Source organism: Polyergus mexicanus, unplaced genomic scaffold (genome assembly GCF_030449975.1).
Source record: "Polyergus mexicanus isolate NDT 795.1 unplaced genomic scaffold, iyPolMexi1.0 SCAF_4, whole genome shotgun sequence".
NCBI classification, from domain to species: domain Eukaryota; kingdom Metazoa; phylum Arthropoda; class Insecta; order Hymenoptera; family Formicidae; genus Polyergus; species Polyergus mexicanus.
Genome location: NW_027223324.1, coordinates 5,144,757 through 5,162,261, shown reverse-complemented (window position 1 = coordinate 5,162,261; position 17,505 = coordinate 5,144,757). Strand labels below are relative to the sequence as shown.

Below are 17,505 nucleotides of genomic sequence, written 5' to 3'. Positions count from 1 at the left end.
ACGATCCAACAACTGCAAGATATAAAATATAAATAATAAAAGAAAGAAAATATACGTCTGCGAAAGCAGGTTTAGAAATTGAAATTCCAAATTCGTTCACGTTATATATAAATAATTTTTTTTAAAGGAGAAATATAATATCTTCTTAAATAAAAATGAGATATTTCAATAAAAAGAAAAAAAATTTCTTTTATCATATTAATTTTATCATATTAATATCATTTGAAACATGTTTTAAATCTGATCCAGTTATCTGAAAAAAACGATCAAGAGTCCTGCGTCACGTTGGAATCGCGATACTGATATGATGCATGTTTATGAGACGGCACAGAATTATGCGGGGGACATTCGTTCATATGCAGTGACATTCATCGAGTGCCACGAAATAATTCGAGGAATCTCGAATATTGCGAGTCTCGTACGTGCTTGCCTCCAGCAATGGAATCATATGCGGAAACGTATATTTTTATGTCGTTGTACTGGTAGTTATTTTATTTTATTATTATTTTTTTTTTCTTTTTACGAAGAATAATTATCGTTTACACGCGTCCTGTTGAACACAAAATTGTTTCAGGCTATCACATTACTTTCGTATTCGCACGATGATACTTTTGATACTTTTCGAAATGTCACTCGAGCAAATCACATATACGTGAAAGATATAGACGGAATTCTTTGGGAAAAAAAAAAAAAAAAAAACAAAAAAGAAATTTATGTTTGTTGTACGGTGGAAGCCTCGGGCGTGATTGCAACGCAAGTTAAAATACAAGCGGATGAAAAGCATCGATGAAACAAGAAAATGGAAAAATTTTGTGCACTCCGTTAGTTTGAACGGGATCTAATATCCGCGGGCGATTAATGTTACAGAATTAATGAAAATAAGATATATTTTATTATAGAATATTTGCAGAAAATCTTTTCACAATTTGCGACGCCAAGCATTATTATTGTTCCATTTTTTTTTTTTTTTTTTAGACGGAAGCTAAATTATTAAATATGAATTTTTTTTAGCAATATGTCTGCGAAACCTCCGTAATTAAATTGCGTGAAGACATCAATCTTGTACGGAGCTATAAGTAGAAGGGTGTTTCGGCGCGTTATTTTCATCTCGTGAAATACAATTCCTCGAACGATGTTTGAGGCGAGCATACATCTTAAAGTAGAGTAATTTCTGATACCGCGATACGCATTGCTCTTATGCAAGTCGATTATCACATGATGTATAGTGTATAGCGTGAGATGGACCGATCTGCGTGTACACGCTCGTCCATCAACGTCTTTGTGCAAACCGGGGTCCGCCAAGGATCTTAAGACCTCGCGCAAACACACGCCAAGTGTGGACAGAGTAGTGAGACCGTGGCGTGCTTCGGCGTTACGCGGTCAATTGGCGAATCTTATCAGATAGTAGTGTGTACGATAATCCGATGAAGAGATTAATCAACATATCGGATCAGGAACATAAATGGCTATTGCATTATCATAGTGTATAGTGATAGAACCTTGTTTGCGAAGCTTTGAATTTAATCGAATCAATCTCTCTCCCCGTCATGTGTGTATTTTCAGGGTTGGGAAGTAAGGCGTTACTTTCTTTTTTAACGTCGTTACATTTTTACAATAACGGTAACGAATTAGCCGTTACTTTTATCGTTATCTTTTGAAAAATATTTTCTAGCTTTCTATCATAGTGGCTGCATTCTGATAGCCACTGCCAGTACTGAAAATCTATAGTAACGTAAATTATAGATTTTACAATACTGACAGTAAATATTGCAATACACTCTTAACAATACAATATCAATATTTCTCTCATCAATATTTAAAAACAATGTTTGATAAAAATTTTCGACAAAATTCAAATTTGTAAATTACAATTTAAATTCCTATAATGATAAGTGTATTAAAAAAGTAAAGATATTAATATCTTTACTTTTAATTATAAAATTAATTATAATTAATTTATAAAAGTAAAGATATTAATAGCTTCTTTTAGCATTAGAAAAAAACAAAAACATAACGAAAAAGTAAGTAGTTTAAATTTTTTTCTCCATTTTCATTTTATCCATGTCACAAGTTAATGTTGACTAATATCCCTGAATCCTAAATATACATGAATCGATAGAGCGAATTGATATATAAAAGTGCAATGTTCTTTACTCCCGTTTAGCGATCTCGTCTGCTATTAAGTTGACAGAATTTACAAGATTACGTTAATCAAGCTATAATAGGATCATTTCCGAGCATATCGTATGCAGTTTACACTGGGTTGAGATCAGATAAAATCACAACACATTTCACGTATATATATATATATATATATATATATATATATATATATTCAATCTAGGATAATATCGAAGATTCTTATCAACAATATAATTGTACATCCAGAAGCGAGACGCCGAGAATCGAGAATCTGATTATCATATCTCGAAACGATCTGTCATCTGTCAACGTGTATCGCGTACCCTGAAATCTCTCAGCAGTAGCGTAGTAACGCGATAGTAACGCGATAGCTTCGATAAAAAGAGCAGGCAGGCTTACCTTATCAGGTGATGGTGCGCGGCCACGTGGGGTGGAGGAAGCGGAAGTGGCTGAGTCTGTCACGCTTGTCGAGGGAGATGGAGAGAGCGCGGCGTAGCAACGCTTCTCCGCGAAATCGCCGGGATGTGCCGTGGAAATTAGTCCGACGAACGGGCCGGGTAATCCCCGCGTAGTTTCGCGGTTTGCATCAAGACGGCTCCATCGGTATCCGAGCCGATCGAAGCCCCCTATCCCCCTCGCCCCCTCTCCCCCTCCCCCCTCCCTCCCTCGTCGGGCTTCTCTCTCCCTTGTTACGGCGTTGTCCTCAAATTTGGCGTAGCATCGATGGTAATCTGAGGGAGATGGAAGAGATAGAAATGAGACTCGAAATTTTTGGTCGGATTTATTATCGAGAAAGAGGGAAAGAAGACCTTGGTAAGGGCATCGAGAGAGCGAACGATTTATGAACGAAATTCACTCGAGCGGTCTCGTCTCGTCTTTCTATTGTACATGTTCTCAAGAGCGAAATCTCTCTCTCTTTCTCTCTCTCTCTTTTTTTTTTTTTTTTTTTTTTTTTTTTTTTTTTTTTCTTCTTAGGGAAAATCGCACGGGTAGATTTATCACGGAGATTTTTTGAAAACGCGTCGGTTAATGAATTTGCTTGTCGGGGGGGGGGAGGGGGGGGGGGGAGTTTCTCGAGTTTAATACGTATCGCGATTGAAAATACTATTGGAATAGAGGAAGCTTGGGAAATGAACATTTTTTTATTGAAAGAAATGTAGATAGGAGGATTTCTACGAAATATTGCTGAGATTCTCTTTTATTCCGTTATCTCGTATACACTTGTACAATATAACGTAACCGATAAAGATTATTACAGACAAAAGTCACCGAAATTTAGAAATTATCTTACTTTTTTTTTTTTTCTTTTTTTCACACGGTTTATATATAATATATTCGAAGAAATCTCAATGATATCAGATTAATAAAAATATAGAGCGTCCATCGTTAAGTGCATTTTCTATTAAGGTAAAGACGCACACATTCTTTATATGATAAAAATATAAATTAAATATAATAGAAATAATATTAAACATTTCTTAATTACTCTCCATCAAAATTGATGGTTACTACAATGATTGTCTCTAAACTTGAAACGGCATCTTTCTCTTTTTTTTTTTTTCCCTCATTGTTTGTCAGGGAACAAAAGATCGACAGATTCGCGTTGGAAGAGAAATGCTTTGCGCTCTACAGAAAACAGAGAATATCTACCACTAAAGAGAAGTCTAAGGAACAAAAAGAGAACGAGTAGAAATGGTCCCTATTTCCCGTTAAAATGAGCTAGCTGGCTTCAAGCCTAATTCATATTGCGCAAAGCAGTACGGATTCGTGTACCCTGTTATCGAAATAAAAGTGCATTCACGGCTGCCTTAATTGCAGTCGACCGATGCAATGTTTTGATCGGCTTCCCTCTTTTACGCTTCTCGATTAAGAGTCAGATAAAGAGAGGTATCTGAACATACGGCATTAAATGTATGCCTAAAAATTCTCTAATACATTTGACATTTAATATAAATAAAAGGTCGCTGAATGTATATATAGCGTTGCACAAGCGCATTCATTATTCGTCACGGTGGCAATTAATCAGAAATTCGTCTTGCGAGTGCCCACATTCGCACTAGAAACTTTCGGCGTCGCGAATTACGCCGGCACTTTGCGACCGTGTTACGTGAAACTTCGTGAAAGTGCGGACGCTCGTTAATCCATAAAGCGGGCGCGATTTCACAGGCTGCAGCTGCAGCAAGTCGCTGTCGCTGGCAGAATGCGCGCCGGCGTGTTTCACCTTTAAACTTCCGTTCAACGATGGGCGATAGAGTTCTCGAGGAGTCACGTTCCACGGTTTCGTCTCGCGCAATATTTATCCTCGTCTTTATCGATCGTTCGAGATACGATCGAGCGAAAGATCGATGTAAATTATTCGATGAATTCGGAGCGATAATATGCTCCGGAAATATAAGCGGATAAGCCCTATAAGAGAGAGTGGAAAGAGTGATATATTTAGTTGGTAACTTTTCAAGCTTGATTTTTTTCTCCCGAGAAAATATTTCTCTTCGCAGTTCAAGAGAAGTCTGTGTATAAAGCTATAATTTACAATACAATTTAACAAGGGATAATTTTTTATTAATGCTAAATATGATCTGAATATTCCGTCTTGCAAAATCGCATCACAATTTTGAGAAATTTCGAATTAAAATTGTAGAGGCTATTTCAATATTTTATTACGACTACAATATCATATCATATGGAAATGGTTTTATTCTATTAAAAATTAAATATATTGACGGAGCATTTAATTCTCAAAAAGAATTTATCGGAAGAATTGTAGTTAATAAAATTTTTCGCCATTAAATATTGGATTAATTGTATAGGGTGTTTAATCTCTTCACAACTTCTTTTACAACTTTTTTGAAAATTTTAGCAGAATATATTCTTTAACGAATATAATTACGTTAAGATTATCTTTTTTTTTCTTTTCTTTTTCTTTACAACTTTAATGTGAAATATTTTAAAATCGTGACTAATGAAATATTTTCCAAATTAAATTGATTTTAGGCTTAAAATCATTTACAATAGTCGTTCTATTTCTTTCTTATTATTGTTAATTTACAATTGTATATATAACTACTCGCGCGTTGTTCTCTCAAATGGCGTAATACATATTACTATAGAAAGTTATACACTTCGTAGGAGTGAAGAGATCGTCACTGTGCACAGCAACGTTATTATTCGTGAGAAGTTGCAACTGGCTCTTTGGAAACTCAGCACATGGCAAGGAATACTTATTAGCTGCGTCTAATGATCGACAATGGATGCACTCGAGTCGCAGCGAGGTGAAGTTTGACTCCCGATTTCGTTATCGAGAACAGTTTCTTAGATCAATTTGGTCGAATGAATCAGGGAGATTATACATTGATTCGAGACTTGATTCGACTAGCTATGTTCGACACGCGTATAGCGTAGCGCGGTGAATAATGTCTACCACTAGTTTCGCGAAATTTTTTATTGAGAATGTTTAGTCGTACATAAATCTTATAGCCGAGACATCTAAATACCCTCTTATGAAAGAATCGGGGAAATTGTGAAATTCGAGAAAAGTCGGAAAATATGTGGAAAAAAAATCTAAAATGCGTTTCAATTATTTCGTGATAATTGATAGAAATGAGATGAAGAACATTATTTATTTAACAATATATTTATCTATATTTTGGTATCCTCGCGAATTGCATTTATTAAGATATTTTCCACTGTTCTTGAAAAACAATGGATGATAATAGTTAATTTTAATTAATCTTAAATCAGAGCGAAAGAAAACGAACTTTGTTGATTGAAATAACCAGGAAAGATTAGAGAATTTTTAGATTAGTATTTGTTTAACAATCTTGTCTTAAACATACGTATTAGAAGATTAACAAGTTTATCATAGATGCAATTTTATATGCAATTTTGTATTGTTAATCTATTCGATAAATTTATGCAGAAAATTATTTTTATACTTGGCGCACCTACACGTGTCTATATTTTTTTATAAATTTCAAAATATTTATCCCTCTTTGTTATATGTAATTATTGTTGCAAATGTAAAAACATACGCAATGAAATGTTATTTTAAAATGGATCGCGATTTTTAACGGTTTACGGTTTCTGTTGTTACATCTCCGATATATATATATGGAAAAGCGGTAAGCTTGCGTGGGAATAATTCGGTTTTGACATGTACCTATGCGGGCTATGTATTCTATTTCTGTATGGATATAAAAAGAAGGAGAGATATACTCGGAATACACTCAAAATATATTATCGTAACATTTAATAGCGTAGGGGCAGAAGTGCAGGTACGATAGAATGTGGGTATTTGACAGTCTATTCGTTTTCTTTCTGAAGACTATCTATTAGGCAAAATTCAAACAGTTACTAGTATTTTTGGTCAAATTATATTTTAGCGATTAATATGGTAAATGTACCATATATTTTGCATATATATATATATATATATATATATATATATATATATATATATATATATAGACACACACAGGGTGTCCCAATTTAAATGGCGAAACTTCAAGAGCGTATAGGGGGCCGAAAAACTAAGACAAAAAGTCCTTTTGCTTGTTTTTGCTCCATTTCAGAGAAAATCGCAAAAATTCAATCTCCCATTGTCAGTTGCTCTCGTGAGTTGATTGGCACCGCGTAAACTTTCTGCTTCAAGATTCCTTACATATGTAAACACTTGATATTATCCTTTACGGTGCCAATCGATTCAAAAGAGCAATTAAGAGACCGAATCATAGATGCAGTGCACTAAATATCACTAGAACAATGTCTAGCTGCAATTAATGAGGTCAGTGTTAGATGTAATGCTTGCATTGCTGCAAGAGGGCAACATTTTGAACAGTATATGCATTTAATAGATGATAGCATAAATATTTATATAAATATAAATAAGTAAGTAAAAAAACGAAAACTTTTTTTTTTTTTTTTTTTTTTGTGATTTTCTCCAAAATGGAGCAAAAACGAGCAAACCTCTAAAGGACTTTCTGTCTTAGCTTTTCGGTCCCCTACACGCTTCTAAAGTTTTGCCACTTAAATTGGGGACACCTTGTAGATATATATTAGTATTTCTTCCTCTTAAAGACTATTGTTTCTCAAATTAAAAAAAAAAAAAAAAATAGGAATAATAACCTTTGTGATAATCAAGTCTTATGTTTTTGCATTTAATTTCAAATTTTAAATCAAAATTTTAGGTAAAAGGTTCAAATTAACTGAAGAATCAGATTTGCTTTGAATTCTTTCACATTTCTCTAACAAGAAATACTGATAACTTAATATCTGACAAAATTTCTATTTAATTTGAATTCTACTCTGAAAACAGATTAAGGATACATATATTGTATAATATATAGAATATTTTTAGATAAAAATGACTATAATGAATAAAAAAATAATACTAAAGGTATAAATAAAAAGAATCGGTAAAAATAAAAGAGATAATTACGCCTATATTACAGGCGAAATATTTTAAGACCATGGTCCAAAAAATAAAACTTGTGCGAATTTTAATTAAAGAATGGTAATTTTTGGAACGCGGGTGACATCTGCGTATGCGCGAGAATTCGTTATTTTGTACAGAGAGGCGGGAATAAAATTTACAGCAGCTTGCTTAAGCTCGTTTCGCGCTAGAAGAAGTTTATCTCGTTTGCGTTGGGCGCTGTACATCGTTCTATTTTTCTGCGTCAGATTTTATGAAACCGCCGCTACACCGCATCACGAACGAAAGTTCAGGCGAACCTGAAGAACGTTCAGAAACTTTCGAGGTTTATTAGACTTGGGTGGTAGCACGCGTATTATTATTAAGGCAAACTTTTCGTGAGTAATTAGAATGTTATTTTTGCGACAGCTCGATACTTTCCCACTTTTTTATTGTACAACAAACATACATACTTACTATTTGGATATTATATATTTATAGGATTTAATTAGTACAGTTATTATATTTACAATATTATTTAAGAAACAGGATACATTTGCCATTTCTTGTGTATGTGTGTGTTAAGGTTTTATAATATTGCAAAAAGTTAATTATTTTATTTTAAAGTAAAATTTAACATGCGAGTGAGATTTAAAAATTAATTTAGAGTAAAATTTATCACATTAAGTCTCTCATTTTCCTCCCATTTTCTTTTCTCAGAGATCACATCTTTAATGAAGAAATGTTTTCTTGTAATTGTCGACGACGTTTTAAAAGCATCGTTGTGGCTTGTTTCGAGTACTTGTTGTCTTGCATAAAATATATCGCGTTGTTAGAGTCTCTCTCTCTCTCTCGCTAGAAATGAAAGCTCTTATAAAATCGCGGCTGAATCTCATCAGAGTGCTTTTTTCCTCCACTTACGAGAAAATGTTCGATGCGTTGACGTGGGAGTAAAGGCGAGAAAAATATTCACTGAGAAAATAGTCGTGTTGTTTGTACAAAGCTGGTTTTATGCATGTTTGTTTTATTACAGGGCCATCCCATTATCGTTAAGTTCATTCTCGACCATGGATGGTTCTTGTAGCCGAAAAGAAAACTTTTGGAAACCGTTCGCAAGTTTTTTTAAAGAAGTATAGTTTATGTTAAAAATTTAACAAGAATGCGATTATAAATTTTCAGATCAATTATAAATTTATCGTGATTCGTCCCTCATCTGTTATCTTTATTAGGGGGATTTATATCTAGATTCTTGGACTATATATATATAACTAGAATATGCAAACACACATTGTCAGAAAATCTGAAGCTTTGCAAAGAACGCGCGATTATATATGAAAAATATCTTTTATAGGGGGGGAGGGGGGGAATTCTTCCATGTTTCTTAAATAAATACGGATCAAATGGTAAAAATAAAAAAATCTTTTCTTATGTGGGATTGGACGGATGGCGAAAAGAGAAAAAAGACATTTTGGAATGAGATGAATAAATCAGAATAGAAATGAATCGGATATTTGAAAATTTAAGCAAATGCAGGCAGCGTATTATTTATTACTAATCGGAAAATTGTGTATTTGCTAAAAAGGATCTTAATCAACTTTGATCCGTTCTGTTCGAATTACACTGCGATCGTACAATATTATACGATAGTATTGTCTTCGACAAAGGATAAAGTATTATTCTTTCATTAGCTACAAATGGCATAAATTTTTTTTTCATGCATACCAAATGAAGTACGAGGTCTTAAAGCTTTTAATTTTTAAACAATTTGAAATAAGATATACGCATTGTGTGTGTGTGTGTGTATATTTTATCAGAATAACTATACAGAATTATTCATCATTGATGATACAATTAACAAGAGAATGAATTCTTATGAGCAAGCCGAAAATGTTGTATAAAATTTTTTTGAGGCATTATTATTTTCTCTTTCTTTTTGATAAAAATTATTTTAAAAATTGACAAAAATATTCATAATGTATATATATTTTTTTTACGATTTTCTCTAAGCTTAGATAATTTATACCATACATCTCGCTAATAACTATAGAAATACATATATGTAAAAGTATAAGAATTTAGAAAAGCATAAATATGTTATTAGCCTTCCCTTTTTTTTTCTTTCTAAAAATAGAGTTTCGTAAAACTTATCTATGCCTAAAGATTATCATCTATAAATTTACATACACAGTTTAGAGGATATATAAAGTGTACATGAAACAGAATTATTTTCTTAGGAATAAAATAAAGTTTTATAACTTTATGTGTATAATAATATATTTATTATTTCGTCCGAAAAAAATGACAGAGCGACAAAAGGATCGAATCAATAAGCGCGCGAAGAGAAATCATGGCAATAACGCGAACATTCGATAAGCAATATTTCAATCAGAAAGACGATTGATCGTCTTAACGTGGACGTATAGCACACGTATAACGCATTATTCCTTTTTTATATATCATTCGGCTAGCCCTTCTGTCCGTTAGTCAGATATGGATTTATTATTCGTACAATATATATAACGAACTGGCATTTCTCTCTCTCTCTCTCTCTCTCTCTGACCGGGATGCTAGCGCGATACGGCGCTATATAATAATAAATAATGAGCTTAATTAAAATTAATTATCAATTTTGAATAATAAAATTTACTTTAATATTTGATCTGTATATTTTATCGTAAAAGGGTGGGCGGCTATTGTTTTCTGCGCGATGATATTCGTTGGTTTGCAACATGTGTGCCTTATTATTGCCGTTATGAAGATAATAGAAGCCATTCTAATGTATAGATAGTTGTTTGCGCATGCATATTTCATTACGTTATTGCAAAGCCAGGTGGCTCTCGGGGAAAATCATTATTCATTCGTCTTTTGTGTCGCGGCGATATATAAATAAATAAAGGAAAACGTTAGACGAATTATAAAAACGTAATAACGGAGATTATTAATAGCGGTAGAATAATGAGATGGAGAAAATTATTAACAAATATTTTGAATTGCAAATCTAAAATTCATAAAAAAAAAAGAGAGACCGCGAATAGATGATTAATGGTTTTGCGTGCAAAAAAGTGTTATTATCTTAATTATCATAATAGCTGCGTTTTTTTTTTTTTTAAACATAAATTTTTCACAAAGACGTTAAAGTGAAATTCATGGATTTTAAAATCTACGAGTTTAAATCTATGCTCTGTAAATGAAAATGGCTGTGTTATTTGCACAAACAATATATAGATAGATAGATATATACATCGGCGATGATCGATCGATTCGTGTATGCATGTATACTCACCGACTTTCGCGATATTTACATATATTTTGATGTAAATTTAAAATTGCTCAAATAGAATGGAAGATTTAAAAATTATACAAAGCAACTTATAAAAGCAAGACTATAAATTTTTCCATAAATATCTTCAATGAAAATGCGGCACATAAAGAGCTGACAGATTCAACCGAGTGTGTACAGATTAAAAAAAATAATTTTAGAGTAAAGAAATCTATTTCGGCAATCCTCAGAAAATTAATTTAACGAGCTAACCCACTCCCTTAAACAAATTCGAAAATTGCACGGCTGTTTGCTCTGACGCCCCGAAGAAAAAAATCGCGAGAAATGCGCGCGCGTCTTTGACTACGCGAGGGTGCAATTGGCCTGCAGTTTGACACAGGGGATGAGGAACGAGGAGAATAGAGTAGGAGGAAGAATGTGGTGGTGTAATATGTGGGGCGGTCGATAGAATAACGACTATACATGCCTCTGATACCAGGGGGTGGGTTCGTGTATGCGCCGCTCCGGTATGCTTAAGCGTACACGCAACGGTACGCCTCAAAAAAGGGAAGGAAAAAAAAAAAAGCGAAGTGCAAAATGCGTTCGCGTTGACGCGCGAATAGTGCTTGCTCTACTTACGCGATCGATGCGTCCGTGAAAAACTTGAATCTTGCCCGAATCCTCTCTCTCTCTCTCTCTCTCTCTCTCTCGCGGATGATATAAAGCGCGAACTCTGTGGTCGGTCCGATTTTTTTCCCCGCGAGTTTGTTCTCAAGAGTTTGCGCGCGCGAGAAAAATTGTACTTTAGGAAAGTTTAAACTCTTGAAGGGTGGGAAGGGGGATTTATAGCTTTGCTAAATCTCGCAGATACATGAATGATACACACTTTCTTCTTCGCGACGGTCAATGCGAAAAACAAATATCTCGCTCCTAAAGTTTCGTATCTCTACAGAAAAGAAAGATTAAGCGTGTCAGATATACAGTGCGTCGTTCTCGTTTTTATTTACACTTGCGAAAATAATAAATGACGAAACGACAGAGAGATAATCAAATAAAGGAGTTATTAAAAATTTGAGAGTCATTATAAAAAATTTCTTTAAGAATCGAGATAGCGTTTTTCCAATGAATTTATTCTATCATATAGAGTCTCCATAAAAAAAAATTTTAATTTATATATTTCTTTCTGTAAAAAAAATCTGATTGTAAGATAATATCCCGACGTATAAAAAAGAAAAAAAAATTTACTCGAAACTTTTTATTGAACTTAAGCGATGACTAGGCAGATAAGCGAAACAGACTTCAAAAATAATTATTGGATGGCCAAAAATCTCGTTCCCCTTTGAAAATTAATCTATACGCAAAGTATACGATAGTATATATTCGTATTTGTATATTCCTATCGATGTGCGCAATACGTATATAGATGAGCATGTCTTAGCCATACATAGAAATACATGAACGCGAATGGAACAAGAGTGCGACGAATAAACACAATATGTGTAAAGTGATAACAGCATTTGCATATATGTGTGCATAACTTTTCGGCGACGAACACGTTATCAACGTTATTACTCGCAACTCCCCCATCGTCATTATCAACGGTCAAACTCCATTAAGCCATCCGCACATTCGTCCGATATCTGGCTTATACATTCGAGGAAATATATATATGTGTAACGGAGAGTAAAGTAATGTTACCTGCATTTCAATTCATTTCGTTATGTGCTATTAAGTGAAAATTTTATAGCTTTGTTGCACGTAACAGGATATTTATACCACAGGTACAATAACAGTCGATGAAAGATATTTCGAGTTAGTTATTTTTTTTTGTTTTTTTTTTTTTTTGGTTTTTTTTTTGGACGCGTCCAACAATTTGTCGGAGATAAAATATTTTATTTTAGGAGAGCGTTAATATAAACTAAATAATATAATAATTAAATTTAAGATTGAATATATATATATAAATATTTTTTTACACTCTAAACAATATTATATTATATATATTAGGTATTATATTACTATTGATTTTATATTAGCATGTGTAGATTTGAAATATAACGCATTGTTCTCATTTTAAATATCGCATAAAATATTGTTATAAACAAGTTTTTCGAAAAATCGTGTAACCGATTTTCTTTTGGCGAGAGAGTTCGACAGATTGTTATTATTCGTTGAATTTTTATATCTTTTAGTTTGAATATCTCTGAACAATTCGATCGAATAATATTTCGATTAAAATTTTTCTTATTAATTCTATACGAAATTAGAAAACAGAAAAAGGAGACTGTAATCCATTTATACGGATCAAGCTCAATTTTCTCGTGATATTTTCTATTGCGACACTTAAGTATAATCGTCATTGATTCAGAATTGAATAAACTCAATTTTCCGACAAAGAAATCCATTTCAAATCCAATCTGTCAGAGGCTAATAATCGATACATAGTGCATGCGATAATTTGCATTTTCCACGTGTCTCGCTGATGGTCGCGCTTAATGAACACGTTTAAACGCTCTGCTTGTAGGTACTCAGCCTCGCCATTAGCAACAGCATCTTCCGAGACATAGGAAAGAGACGCGTTAAAAGTCGAAAGGTCAGGGTTTCTTACCCTATAAAGAATAAGGAATTTCTCGAGGAGCTTTAAAACCGGTCGAAGATAGGACTGTGTACTGGGAGACGACGCGCAGCCTTCACTGTGAAAAACGGTAAGCTATTTTTCATTATTTTCAAAACTCGCTTTAAACCGTCCTTATTAACGAAGACGGACGATGCACAGCCGATTCGGGATAAAATATTCATTCTGAGGCTGATCTTTTACACAGTAGCGTATTTTTGAATCTTGGGCCGAAATTTTGAAGGCAAACTTTTTCACCAAGTTGAATATCTTTTTCTCCTAAATATCATCTCGAAGAAATTATTATTTGTCGCAATTGCAAAATTAATATTAATATAATATTCATATTAATATATTAATTTTGTAATATACATGTTTCATATCGCAAGGATATATTTTACAATTTATTAGCATTTACAAATATAATTATTTATTATCCAAAATAATTATTTTCATAATTATCTAAATATATCGGTCAAATAATTAGTGTATGTTTCGAATTAAAGCTATTGACTTTCATGCAATTTTTTATATATTATTTAACAGTATTGTTTCACTTATTATATATTAGAAGATGCGAATTTTTTCTCCACTTTTTACTTTACCGATTTCTTGTCCCGATATTTCACTTAACGAAAGATTAATCTTGAAAGTAATTAAACAATCTATTATTATACTTGAGATCGTTACACGATATTATTATTCGCGTTGATGTATCGTAAAATAAAATCAATATCCGATCTATCGGGTTGCATAACGGATCGAATTTGACCGATTCTAACAAAGCTACTCATACCGATGCTCATTGAAATGCGTCTGGTGTTACGCGGCGTCGCTTAGGTGCCTTAATTAAGTACGGATCGAGCTTCGGCGATGCTGCGTGAGAATTGATTAAACGACAGTAGACCGCTGTCACGGGATGTTTTAATACAAGAGAATTGTTTATTGTTTACACTATTTTATTATATATACAATTGGCTAATTACTTACAGGATAAGATACTAATTTCGTCATGTTACGTAACATTAAAAGAGCGTTCTTATACTATTAAAAGTTCCATACGATTCGCATAATTTAATACCGCTATATTTAAAAATTTTAAATCCAGTTGGAAATTGTAAACTGACTTTTTAGCGCTATCCATATATAGTTTCAAGACACATCGTTTCTTATCTGTGAGAGAATTTATCATAAACGAGGTGTGTGTGTGTGTGTGTTTCATAAGCTGAGGTTATACCTTATCGTGAGAATTACTTTCGTTCGTATTGGCTTTCTCGATAAATTACCTGCAAAAGACTTGTTCAACGGTGCATATAAGCGACAATTTACTAGAACCCATTTTTCCTCGCGCGAACCTCGGCAAGATCTATCGCTTATGGGAAGTATGGGAAGTATGGATTTACGGACAGATGCCCAAGCACTTATTGTAATCGATAAAGCTAGTTTCGTAGACATTATAATTTACCAATAATTTATTACACATGGATAGATCGAGACTCATTGTACGTAGAAGCCAAATTGATATCGACGATAAGTATTGTGCTAGTGGTGAAACCAGTTTCCTAAAACTAGAAATTTTGTTTGAATTCTAGAGGAGAGCGTCGCGAATTATTAACTTAATTTGTCTATTAAATGTGTCAACTTACACGTGCGTTGCGATAAATTCACTTTTCGTCCGTTGATGGAGAGTGAGTATTTGCAGACAATATCTTGGTGTCGTTAACTTTGTACGCGCTATGTAAAATACATGGCAAACTTTCGCGTTACGCGGGATAATTAACGTATCGGCGGGTAGGAGAGCAAGAGAGAGAGGGAGAGGGGGCGCCTACTAATATCTCTCTGGCCGTAATCGGGCGTCGAAAATATTTCGCGGCGCAAACCTAACGGAAAATTGGCTACGGGAAGGAAAAGTTTAATTTCCTTCGCGCGACGACGATCGTTTGTCAACGAATAAGCTCTCGCGTCTGCGAATAAATATAGCGGGCCTCCGTACGGAAGCGGACATTTTACAAAAGAGATCGATATCAGTCGACTGATTTTGCCGGAATTGAAAAATTGTACGAGCTAAAATCGTAAAACGAAAATAAGCTCGCGTCGAATGAATGGGATCGCTTCGCGAATCAACATTTATCGCGTCAGCTTTGATACGCGTTACATGAAAAAATGCAGAATACTGTCTGAAATCGTAGCACAATCAAGAAAGGGATGATTTCACGCGCACCAAATAAATCGAGAATGTTGTTTTTTTTTTTTTCTTCATACAAGATTTCGATTTTCACGATAAATCATTGCTTTATTTTTGCATCCTGTATACATACAGATGTACGTGTTCGAGTTGAAAGCTCATACTTTCACGTAAAGATCGAGATTCGCGATTCGATAAAAAAATGTGATTTTTAATTGCGATCTATTGTGGTGCTTATCGTGTACACATTTTTTTTTGTTTTTTTTTTGTTTTGTAAACAACGAGACAGCGCATGAACAAACTACTGATCTTTTTAAATTAATAATTGATATTTACTCTGTTATTAATTCGTAATAAATATATATTTATAGTACCTGTATAGTTCAATTAATTTGTGCATCGTATTAAATTATGATTACAATTTTAATTTTAAATTCTTGAAATATTATAAATGCTGAATATGTTATATGACTTAATTGTGTATGGATATAATTTGATATTAATTGATATTAATTAAGAAAAAAGTTGTTCAATATATTTACAAATTAATAACAGAGTAAATTTTAATATATTCCTCTTCTTACGTTTTCATATTTCTGGTGATCTATCTTTTAGCATAACAATATTAACTCGTATATTCATAATAGATATTAATTATGGTTGTAAGTAACTTTTGTAACTTAAACACAACTTGTAGCTTACGGAACAATTTATAAATATTAAGCATCGAAATAAAATGCTAATCGCACTTGCGAACGCCGGTTATAAAGTTCACTCGTAAAGACTGATTTATTGTAGCGCTTAAAAATGATAGCTCCCGTTCTGTGTCGACGTCCACGTTAAATGCCGTCAGACAAACAATCCGCGGTCCTTTATTCCCGTTTCGTAGGACCACGCCCAGGTCAGGAAGTCTTCAGATCGATGTCACGTGTGTGCACCCACGCGAACATCGGCCAAGCTCGCGTTTCACCCCGACCCGTAATGTCGTTAGAAATTTTTAATGCATCATCTGCCGCGTATCGAATAATAACAAGATGGGAGAATATTCTCGAGATTTTAGGGGGGGATCGGGTGGCGGGAAACGCTGTCCATTGTCTTTAATGTCCGCAAAGTATAAATACCGGATGGAGTGAAGATTCCGGATTCCATTGCGATACAATTTGTCTCACTGTTTTTCAGATGCGTAATCAAAACTCGAATAAACAGATAGTCGCGACGAGGTACTTCGGCTTTGACACATTGTAAACGCATTTACATCTATGCGTCAACCGTAAAAAGGCTCCTTTCTGATACGCTGTCTAAATCCTTTTTTTTTTTTTTTTTTTTTTGGCAATCGGTAATTTGGCCTATTTTTCAGCCGTTTTACAAAGGAAAAGGTCTGTAAAATATATTTCACAAAAAAGAAATCCAAGGAAATGAATGAATTCATTCCTTGTAGTTTTTCCGACACTGAAACAATTTTATTCTGCCAATTACTAAGTATATCTCTAGAATTTTTAATCTTCAAAAGAAATTTGAAATTAAGATTAAATAGCTAGTCTATTATACCATATACTATTGTAACATTAATTTTAACATTTATATTCAATAATTTTAAAAGCTTAGTAACTGAAGTAAATAATCTCGCCATTAGTATTCAATGAAACTACAAAAAAATTCTTTGACTTTTCAAGCTAATTTTTTTAATAATGTCAATCTTTAAGTTTTTTAAAACTTTGTAATAGAGCATTTAATCTCAAAAGAAAAATGATTACGTTCTCTTGTAAATTTATAAAAATGCCATTTTCTTGTTAAAATTTGTAGTTTGATCAGGATAATGTTGAGTATTCATTAACAGTTCAATTCCTCAGAGGAGCAACCGCGTAGATGTGTCATTCATATTTATTAATCCTGACATT

General features: G+C 33.4%; 2 protein-coding genes across 2 annotated transcripts in view; one reads left to right on the top strand and one right to left on the bottom strand.

Annotated features, from left to right (window-relative positions):
* Positions 1 to 17,505, bottom strand: part of LOC138932762 (1-phosphatidylinositol 4,5-bisphosphate phosphodiesterase epsilon-1) — a 112,325-nt gene that overhangs the window by 27,726 nt on the left and 67,094 nt on the right. The window contains exon 4 of the mRNA XM_070294896.1: positions 2,542 to 2,873. The gene's annotated coding sequence lies outside the window, so the exon portion shown is untranslated. The remainder of the gene's footprint in view (positions 1 to 2,541; positions 2,874 to 17,505) is intronic.
* The window catches only part of LOC138932763 (uncharacterized), a 126,918-nt gene continuing 122,827 nt past the window's right edge, over positions 13,415 to 17,505 (top strand). The window contains exon 1 of the mRNA XM_070294901.1: positions 13,415 to 13,513. The gene's annotated coding sequence lies outside the window, so the exon portion shown is untranslated. The remainder of the gene's footprint in view (positions 13,514 to 17,505) is intronic.